Source organism: Lottia gigantea (genome assembly GCF_000327385.1).
Source record: "Lottia gigantea unplaced genomic scaffold LOTGIsca_51, whole genome shotgun sequence".
NCBI classification, from domain to species: Eukaryota; Metazoa; Mollusca; class Gastropoda; family Lottiidae; genus Lottia; species Lottia gigantea.
This window is the reverse complement of record NW_008709752.1, coordinates 216,907-228,270: the sequence shown is the minus strand read 5'-3', so window position 1 is coordinate 228,270 and position 11,364 is coordinate 216,907.

Genomic DNA, 11,364 nt, shown 5'->3' with positions numbered 1-11,364 from the left:
TATAATGGTATTATAATTAGGACATTAGATGATATAAAACGTCTTTTTTCAAACCCTGACTCAGATTTACCAAAGAGCATTTCACCAATCGTTGATAATCAAGGTTTATTGTTTAATGGATTTAGAATAATATTTAGTCCAAATTCCCCTTTATTCAAAATCGACACAAAAGACTTTATATTCACATTAACGAGAGGGTTAATAGATTTAATGAATGGCAAGGATGTTGAAATTGCCGATTACAAGGATTTGGTTGCATACTCAAAATTTCTACATGCAATAAGAAAGTCAGGACCCGAAACAAGAAGATTGAAAGAAGTTGATTTTTATATAACAAAAGTTATTGAGGAAGAGGAGGTAGATGATTATGCAGAAGATTATCCACCAATCATACAAGAAATAGACGAATTCGATGATATGGTGGCATCTGGACAAGGTATAACGTTTTTATCCGACGACAATAAAGAATTGCTTAATAGATTAGAAATAATATTAGCGGCCATGAAAGAAGGTCATCGATCGGACAGACAATACAACGAAGTCAATGCCATATTAAAACGACTTTTGGAGAAAGAAATACTAAAAAAAACTATATAAACGTCATTAAAAATGTCCAATAAAGAACAATTGTTCGTTATCACCTGGAATAAACCGGACATCAAATTGTCTCTAGACTACGAGTATGAACTCGATCGCAATAAACAGTACGAACTGGGATTAAAGTATTTCTCCGTTTACAATTCCATTAGAAACATCAACGAAAAAAACAATCAACTAAAAATATCGACGGATAACGGAGTTACGTTCGAAACCATAAGCTTACTACCGGGGAGCTACGAATACGTAGCCATCAACGAATATCTATCCGAATACGCAGGAAGCGTGAACGGTAAAAACAATATCGAATTCGAAGGTAATCTGAATCTGAACAAAATAAAACGGATATTGAGAAATAACAGTCAAGTCGATTTCAACGTAGAAAATTCGTTGAATGCGTTACTAGGGTTCGATAAACGAGTATACGCGCAATCGACATTGGCGCCGCATAAGGCCAACATCGAGAACGACATCGACGTGATCAACATTCACTGTAATTTGATCAACGGTGGATTTTTCAACAAGCACAAACGCCAAATCATATACAGCATACCGGCTTTTACGGTACCGATCGGATACAGAATTATAGAGAAACCGTTTCAAACGACCTATTTACCAGTCAATTCTTTCATGATCAAAGATATAAATCTGGAAATCAAAGACGGTAAAAACAGGTTCATAGACTTTGGCAACGAAGAAATTGTCATTCAACTTCATTTGAAACAATCTTCATTCTCTTCTTGAATAGTAAGATAATCGAAATCATCAAATTCATAGTTTTCGTCAAAACTATACTCATCTTTATTGTTGTAAGGATACTTAATTCCTTCACTGTTTGGTGGTTTTCTTTTAACATTATTCAAATAACTTTTAAAAACTTTAGTTTGTTTATCATTATCCAATATGCTTATTTCTTTTTCATTTTCTTTTGAAATCGATATCAATGAGCTTCTGCAATGTTAATTATTATTGTTTTCAACCTGATAGTTTATGGTGACGACGGTTTAAACTCTATCCACTTACCATCTGTAGTACCGATTCGGGCGTGTTTGTAGAAAAAATCGGTTTCGTCGTCTGAGAAATCGGAATTGTCACAGCTTCCAGAGCTATCAGAATATTTTAGTACTAATCGTTTGTCTTCCACAAGCGGCTCAAACTGATATGGCTGGATATTTAGGCCGAAATTGTTGGATTCCATGGCAGTAATGAAAGTGAAAGATTGATGTATGCAAGGGGCGCGAGTGTTGTCTATGACGTCATAGATCAGCTGACTGCTAGCCTAATTAACTCTCGGCTGGAAAGCGACCAGAGTCAGAAATCTAACGTCTTGGCATAAATCCTTTAAGCACTGAAAATGATAGAACCACTAAACGGCGTTGCAATGAAACGCGAGCGACTTGTGTATTACCGTTTTTGAGAATGACTTCTTTTTTCCTAAGAGCGAGTGATAGATCTCTCAGATTGATCTTTGCTCCTAGATGATGAAGTCGGTCTACGCCAAGGGTAAGGGAATCTGTTATCGGTGAAACCACGATATTCCATACCACTTGCGTTGTCCCAATAGTAAAAAGAACATCCTTAGCCATAACTGCAGTGATAACAGAGAAGGTCCACGAAATTCCATTATCTTTAACGGTATTATGCGCATCGGTATCCACAACACCAGAAGTTTTGAAATTAAACATCCGTGTTGGAACAATCAGACTTGTGTGCTCATTTGCTACAGTTTTATACAGAGACACCTCGAGTACAGAAGATTCAAGAATTGGGTCCTAACAGTTTTGTTTACAGCTTGAGACTTAGCCCTCAGTCTCCACCTTAAATAGTTTAAAGGTTTCTCATTTATCAAAGGACATTCTCGGATCAAATGACCCTCTTCCTGACATTTAAAACACCGACAAGTATTCCTGTGATTTGAGGAAGGCGATCGGCTTCTAATCCCCTAGAATCATTCAAAATTTCTAATATCTTACCCACTTTCTCATCAGTCGAAGAAATCTCCGACTGATCTTTAATCACTCTAAGGGAATCTTGTTCCTTGGATAATGTAAATGGCTTAAGAGTCTCAGTTGAAGAGCACTAAGTGTTGGCTCTGACCGTCGTCTTGTGACTCTACTTCAGAGTCAAAGAAAGAGATCTTGCGAACGTCGTTCTTTCGCGAACCTATGATTAGTTTTTGATTACTTATACTCGACTTTACTGCCTGCACAGCCTCGCCTAGCGTTGGAGGTTTTGATCCAAAGCGGCGAGTGCTGCCCGTTTATAGTTACAGCACCTTAAAAGGAATCAGCAGCTACAGTTTCGACGAATCTATCAGATTCGCCAGCATAGCCTTCCAGAGCTAGTTCCAGAATTCTTTCGGCAAATTCATCAACATCTTTTTGTTTGAGGTTTGTCTTTGGACAAGAATCGAGCCACCAATTTTGCAACTAACAGATCGTAGTCATTTTGAACAGAAGCAGGTTGATTACTAAAGAATTTCAAAGCTTCGATCAATTTGTCGAGTTTAAATGACTCATTCCAGTGGTATCTGACAGCAGTTCTCTCAAACTTCAATATGTATGGTTCCCAGTCTACCTTGCCATTAAACTTTGAAAGCTTTTGTTTAAACTGAAAATCAAACTTTTGACTATTGGAAGCACCAGCATGTTTTTGATATTCTGGGGACATTTCAAATGACTCAGAGTCTACCTTATTATCTCTTTGTACTGATGATGTTAAGTAAAGCATTGTTCTTATACTCTTTGGTGCAAGCCTATCGATCTCTCATTTCTGTATTTACATCACCATGTTAGGACTCCAACTCATCCCTAAGAGAACTATTTACCACATCCGCTTTGGCCATATCAGATATAGGTTTTTGTGTAGCCTCCAACAATCTGTTATCAAAATCAGATTGCTGCTTCCCAATGCAGTATCATATTTCTTTCTTTCAAAGTACTTAGATCCTACCAATTGATCAATTGTATTGTCCTTAATTCGCAAATTGCATTCCAACTCTGAAACTACAGCTTTGTAATCCGACGACTTTTGGCTGAATTTTACTTGCATCTGATTCTTAAGTTCCCCTGGTTTCAAAATCTAACTGCAGGTAGACATCTGCGATTACATTTCCGCCTGAAACCTCGCATAATCCATTTCTCGTACGCTCTTATTGGCTTATGTAGTTTAGATATCACCAAATGAAATTACACCCTCCTCCAAAAGGGGTTCCCATAATGATGATGGTATCTCGGAAATTACCTTCAAATCATTAATGTTTAACGAATCGCCTAATTGCGAAACATCTATTATCAGGCTCGCTCTTTTTGAACCAATGTTCTGTAAGTTTTCGAATTCGGAAAGATAAGCCTAATTCAAATCATGAGACATGACTTTATTATGGACACCGACTACAAATAATTATTTTTACTGTTTATTAATATTGCCGAAATTAATAGACTATTTTGAGACGTATCTTTTATTAATGAAAATAGCACTAGATTCCACAGAAATCACTATTAACTCTGTAGAACCGTATCCACTTTCATTTCAAATAAGAAAACAGAAAATACAATTAGAAAGTAATCAACAAAGTCGAAAATTTTTCCCAGAAGAATTTCGTACCATCAGTACGTACTATCTAAGACAATCGTAGATAAGCAAAGTCCAAACAGATTGTACCTAGAAGTCAACAGAAACAATAAATGTATTTACTTCTGACACCAATGTTGTAGAGAGCTGAAATATCAACTTTACAAGCCAATATCAAACACAACTCTGTCTGTTTACAGGTTTCCACGGGTCACGTGACTTCCAGTAGTCAGACATGTTACGCTTTTAGGAGAATATGAACGCATAAGCCGATATGCTCCGATTATAACCTCATCAGGAGGATTGAGCTATACAACGCATGTTTACTTCGCTATGGCATTTTTACAATTGTTGTTAACATTATATGTATTCACCAGTTCATTCCGAGTGATAATTATGCTCCTCCCCCATTATTATTTTACAATGTTCCTACCCAATCTAGCATAATGTCTTATCCTACTTTAAATACGTCCATTAATTGTAATGGCATTGCAGCTGGAAAACGGAAACGTATTTTAATGCATCATATTTTAAACTTAAAATCAAATATAATTTTTGTACAAGAAAATCATACACAAACTATGAATGAGGGTAGAGATTTTTTAAATTTGGGTGATATTAAATAATTTTTGAGTTTTGGTTCTAACCGTCAAAATGGAGTTGGTATTTTAATTAGTAATAATATTAAAAATAAGTTAATTTAATTTGATTTTTATTTTGATGGACGTATATTATGGATAAGTTAATGGTCGAAAGCTTGTCAGTAAGTCTAATAATGATCGTAGGATGAGGACCGAAGGTATATAATTATATATTAAAAAAAAATGTACTTTTCATATTCTTCTAAACCCGAAAAACGTCCATTCTGAATGGATTTTTCTTATTTTATTTTACCCAAAACAAGGGAGATAACTCGTGATGGACTGTGCTCATTAATTAATCAACCAGGGCGAATCAATTAAAAACAATATGTTCACAACTCTGTGCGCTGGTTGCATTAGCTTTGCGCAGTGGCGGTACCATAGCCAATGAGGAATTTCCGAGGCGTGGTTATTGCTAGTTGAAAACTATACCCAATACCCCGCACTGACGACTTAATAGTCGGCGGTTGCAATTTATGGAGGCTTCTACGGAAGCAGATAATTCAAAAACAATAGAGTAACCCATATGAATTCAGCAGTGTTATGTCACATTCACCAGGTCGTGCCTTTTGCGTATTTACTAGCTGAAATTGAACGCATTTTCAAGAAAAAGGGCAATAACTCATACGAATTAATTTTTTGTATGAACTTTTCTCTTACGGAGTGTGATTTTACTTGTAGTTTTTATATTTTTAGATGGACGTATATGTAAAGGTTAATGGTCGAAAGCTTGTCAATAAGTCTAATAATGATCGTGGGATGAGGGCCGAAGGTATATAATTATACATTTTTAAAAAAACCTGTACTTTTCATATTCTTCTAAACCCGAAAAACGTCCATTCTGAATGGATTTTTCTTATTTTATTTTACCCAAAACAAGGGAGATAACTCGTGATGAACTGTGCTCATTAATTTATCAACCAGGGCGAATCAATTAAAAATGATATCTAGACAACTCAGTGCGCTTATTTTCATCAGCTTTGCGCAGTGGCGGTACCATAGCCAATGAGGAATTTCCGAGGCGTGGTTATTGCTAGTTGAAAACTATACCCAATACCCCGCACTGACGACTTAATAGTCGGCGGTTGCAATTTATGGAGGCTTCTACGGAAGCAGTAAATTCAAATACAATAGAGTAACCCCCATGTACCCAAGATATACCAAAATCCAGCTTTACCAGCTATACATTGAACGCATTTTCAAGAAAAGGGGCAATAACTCATACGGATTGTTTTTCGAATTTTCTTTTTTTAAATTTTGGACGGACGGACACGGGAGACGCCAATATGCGCTCTACATTTCTTGTGATTTATTATACTCATTTTCTGTTGATTGAATAATTAGGAGTACAAACAAGTACTAGGCCTTTCAAGCAATATAAAACTGATATTTTTATCAGCATCTGGACGTCACATTACAACATATTCTTTCTACGCTGATTTCGTAGCTAGATCAAAGCATTTAACACCAAGCATCAATTACAGAGCTATTTATAAATACTCAAAATTTCCCATAATAAAGAAATACGGCCACCATCACTATTGAAAAATATATAATTTCTGTTTCTACTATCATTGCAGATGCTTTTGCTTAACGACCAAGTTTAAACGTCAGGCGTTTTTGTGGGCCGATTCGATTTGATATAGTAGCTATTTAGTTTAGTGCCTAAACTTATTAGGCTAATCATCCTAATCGTCCGAAGAGCTAACAGATGATTCAATGATTTTACGTGTACTAGGTTTGGTTTTGCCTCCCTATTTTGTGCGTAGTATTTAGCAGTACGGGCAGGTGTGGTTCCACTGGCAGGATATTCTTACTCTTCTGATCACTTCATCCCATTTTTCATCATGAAATGCTTGCTCATGGATGCGGGTGTTAGCATCTAATCTAATGTTCTAATCATCATACAACTCTTATTGTGATCATTTCCCTCCCTTGACTATAGAAATTTAACATATATTTTCATCAGTTAAACTTAAAATTCATCGTTCATGTTTCTATCTCTTTGTTAAAAGACAAAAGATTTCTATACTTGTATAATTATGTGTGTAGATATTCCAACCACGCAATTTCGTTTGTACATAACTGCTCGTCGTGTTGGAGTATTAAAGAGTGTTATTACGAATGTTGTTTGGACGCAATACCTGTGACATAAATGGGCTCTGATTTGAGGGAATTCTATTACTTTAAGGTTACTGCTTCCGTAGAAGCCTCCATAAATTGCAACTGCCGACTATTAAGTCGTCAGTGCGGGGTATTGGGTATAGTTTTCAACTAGCAATAACCACGCCTCGGAAATTCCTCATTGGCTATGGTACCGCCACTGCGCAAAGCTAACGATAAACATTGAGAATTTAATCTATAAAATTTATAAATAAAATATTAAACAGGTTATTTAAAATACCAAATAGAATTTTTCCGCAAAAATTACCTAGAGTATCATATTGCTTTGATTTTTATCCTTTGTATGTTCATCTATTTCGAATTCTAAATTTGCTGTTTTTGTAGATTTTTACACTGGTACCGAGTAACACATTATTTTTAATATATGAGGCGAAATTTTTACAATTGAATTACCTCCCTTAGAACGTAACAGTAACGATCGGTTCAACCTTGGAGTAACACGTGTCTCTAGGGATGTATCTATACATATACCATGGTCACCCTCTTTATAAACCTACTGTTAGGCTGCATCTGAGGTTATGAATTCGACACTGTGCTCAAATCTGGATTGTAGGCCTTTCGTTTTTGACAAAAATGCCTAACCACACCACAGGCCGGACATCATGCAGTAACATCGACTCATTCAATATTCCTTAATATCAGTTAGACTTAAATAGTATCATACATCATGCGCTTAACTTAAAATCAAATAAAGGCTACAATAAATACATACGAGAATATTACTATAATAACCGACAATTAGCCTGAAAGAATGTAGGCCAACGGCATGGTATTTGTTGTTGTGTGAAGGAAAAAGGTGGTTGCGTCCCTTGAATAATACTCAGTTGTAGTCTAGAAACGAGTTTCTTTCCTTTGCAAAGAGTTGTTTGTGGTCTGATAATGTAAGTAATTTTCGGCTGTAGTTTCCCTTCACTTCTCCATATAATAGGCCCAAGGACTAAAATTGTAAACCTATTTCACCCAATATTAATTATAGGTTATTACCGTCAATATAAAATATTATGTGTACTGATTGATTACATATTTTGAAATAAAATAAAAAAAAAACAAACATTTAGTCTTGCTTGTAGGCTGTAATATATCTTAATATTTCAAAATAAACCAATTGAATCTGTATATATTTCAACTTTAAAGTATGAATAATACATATCCCATTCAAATATACACTATTTCAAATAGTTTTTAACTAAGACCTACTGACATAGACTATTGTGTTAAAATAAAAAATTCGATTGTTTTCCTGCGTGAAAACTGAGAAAATTGTGGGATTATTATAAGAAAATTACACGTACAAATGAACACAAAATCATTGATTGAAAAATTACTCAATCATCAAATTTCCACCGTAATCATGATGGTAAACAAAAGCTTATCATCATTCGCCACAAACCCGCAATGGCCTGCAAACTTTCGATAGACAAAAGCAAGGAAGATACAAAAACCAGAATGGCACGAATGACTTCAAACTGACAGTGAACTTAAGAAATCTTTAATAAATTGACAATAGACCAATAATGAAGGTCTTTTAACAAACCTTGGTTTGACTTTGAGCTTCTCCAACCCTGAACACACGAACTCCAGAAGGTTGCAGTATATAGGCCTAATAGATACAATTACGTTTTTATTTTTCTATGACCTTTCTCCTTCCAAAAGTGAAACTACAGACCGAATGGCGGGAACAGATCACGTGACTATCACAGAACTACATGAAAAAGGTGACTCTCTCAACTCCAATATAACTCGCATTTTTTATGACCCAGTCAGTACTTTACATACTTTATTTCAATGTTTTTCTCTATTGTGGCTTCCATTAATATAATTGATTATTTGGAGTTTGTTCAAATGAAATTTAAATCGTTATTACCAATAGACCGTAGGATTTTTGTTGCTGTGACGTACCTATTGATCTATTTATCCTATTTAGGTAATTTACAGAAGTTACACAAACACTTTACTAATAAAATGTAAAAAAGTTTTTTGCAGAAAAGTTATTTAATTAATTTAATAATGATAGGTTAGGCTCAGAGAATTTGAAATTACTGAATTTGTATTCAAAAATATGAGAAATTAATATAAAAAGTTAAGATGAAATGCTGATTCAGCTAAAAGTAATTTTAAGGCTAAGACGAAAATATTGAATCTCATGCGAGTTTTCACAGGAATATTACGCCTACAGAACTGGTTATTAAAAAGATCAGTAGTAATAATTTACACCCATCATGTAGAATTGTAAACTATATTTGAAATGTTGCAGGACCGGATTGGGAACATGTTATAACTTTTGATTTAAAAAATATGATGTCTTGGACAGTCTTTGATCTTTTTATAACATGGTTTACAAACACAAACCTTTCTGAAATTTATTAGGCTAGACACGGGTCAATATTTTCCATATTATTGCAAGCTGAATAGTGGTTCTTTGCTTTTGACTAATAATACTAATACTTTATTCTAAAGCTTTTATTCTCAAGCATTCCAATGATCTCTTATATCAGCTTTTCCAAATCTAAGTAGCAAATCGGAGAGATTTCGGCTTGATAAGGCTATGCATGCAAACTATGGGCAGTTACAACACCACCTCTGTGTGCTGTTTATCATAAATTCGCCCATTCCAGTATTAATCATAGCTGAGACCTTCACACAAAATGTTCAGTGGTTCAGTGAGTTGAACGCTTGCTCACTAACCTGAAGATCAAGAGTTAAATCCCGGTATAGGATGAGACGATACAGTCGGATTTGTCAGTCCGGTTTTCCCCTGTCAGTGATGAATGTTGGAGGGGCTGACATGGATAAAGCGTCTATCGCTCGGATGGAACAATCAATTGAGGCCCCGTTACATAAACATCCTATCATAAATTTATCTTATTGCACTCTACATGACGTTGTCCGTCTTTATCAGCTTAATTTCCCCGCAATCCATTAATTTCATTGAATATTTAGACCTCTACCAGTAGCTCTATCAGTAGCTGTTAGGTCGGAATGACATTCTGTGAAATGAAACTGATCAATAATGAAATTAATGATGAAATGTATTTACATTGAACCACGTTATACTTGTCACTCGGGTTTTTTAACATCTCCAATTCTCAGTTTCTGCTCATGTCAGATTTGATTGAATTTATCGCTAGAGAATCAATATTCAGTTTAAATTCTTATTTGTTTGTGCACAGCATGATAATCCCATTTCTAGTTTTACTTTTACCTGAACATTCTTCAGACGGTATATATCACCATGAACATGACATTGTCATGTGACCTAGGCCATTGATTGAGGCGACACTGCAACAATATAGAAACCGTTCTTTCTTAGGAATTGTTATTTTCATTTCAACCCTAACAAATACTACACATAAGTGTGGGGACTTTAAAAACAAAATCTTTCAAATTACACTATATAAATTAATATAAATTAATATTATTTCAAGAGACTCGTCTATATTAGAAACCTGCCATGAATCAACAGCTATGTTGAACCAATCATTCTATGTATTTGAGTATGCAGGTTTGTGACTCTCTAGAGGTTATATTTTCAATGTTTTAATCAAGATATCTCTCTATGTATTCAAATGAATGATCTCCTGTCTAATTACAATATTGTCAGTTGTGTTGTGTTGTGTAACTCTCTGGGGAACAATCAAATCTGTAATCAATGCATCAACCGTAATATACTGTCAATAGTAATGTACATTTACATCAATAAAATTTATACCTTATTCTCACCTTGGAATTTTTTAACCAGGTTTTCTCTTTTCTGTTTTGCAATTCTGGTTTGAAGGGCTGACATGGAAAAGCATGCATTGTTTGGGATAGGACAATAGGGTGTCATCGCTCATTGCACACACCATACCATTATTGTCCCTCTTCTGTAGCCTTGTAATATGCATTGCTTAAGATATAGGAATATCGCTTTGAAACTTATTGAATTGATATATTTATCTTGTTTCCGACTCAACTCTTTTACAAGATATATTTTTCTTTTCATCTGACAGATTCGTGTCATCACTAAAGAAGAATCTAAAAAGGAAAACGTAAAAGTGATAACTGACATGAAATGAATTCTAGCATCTGAAGTTTATCGAATGTCTCTGATAATGATTATTGGGATCAGAATTTTGTTTGCATTTAGGCTACCGCATGGACACTACTAGACTGCGAATGGGTAAGATGGTTTAGGGACTCATGCACAGCTCTCATATCTAAAACATGACCGACCGCTTGCAGCTAGATGATTGCGGATTCCAGACGTTCAGGCCGACAGCACGATCTAGATAGACGCAGGTAGAGGTAATCCAAAGATTGAACAGATTCTCCTAAGCTCCACAAAGGTTGACCAGAGCTCATGATTTCTAACCTTGTTCTATCAATGCTT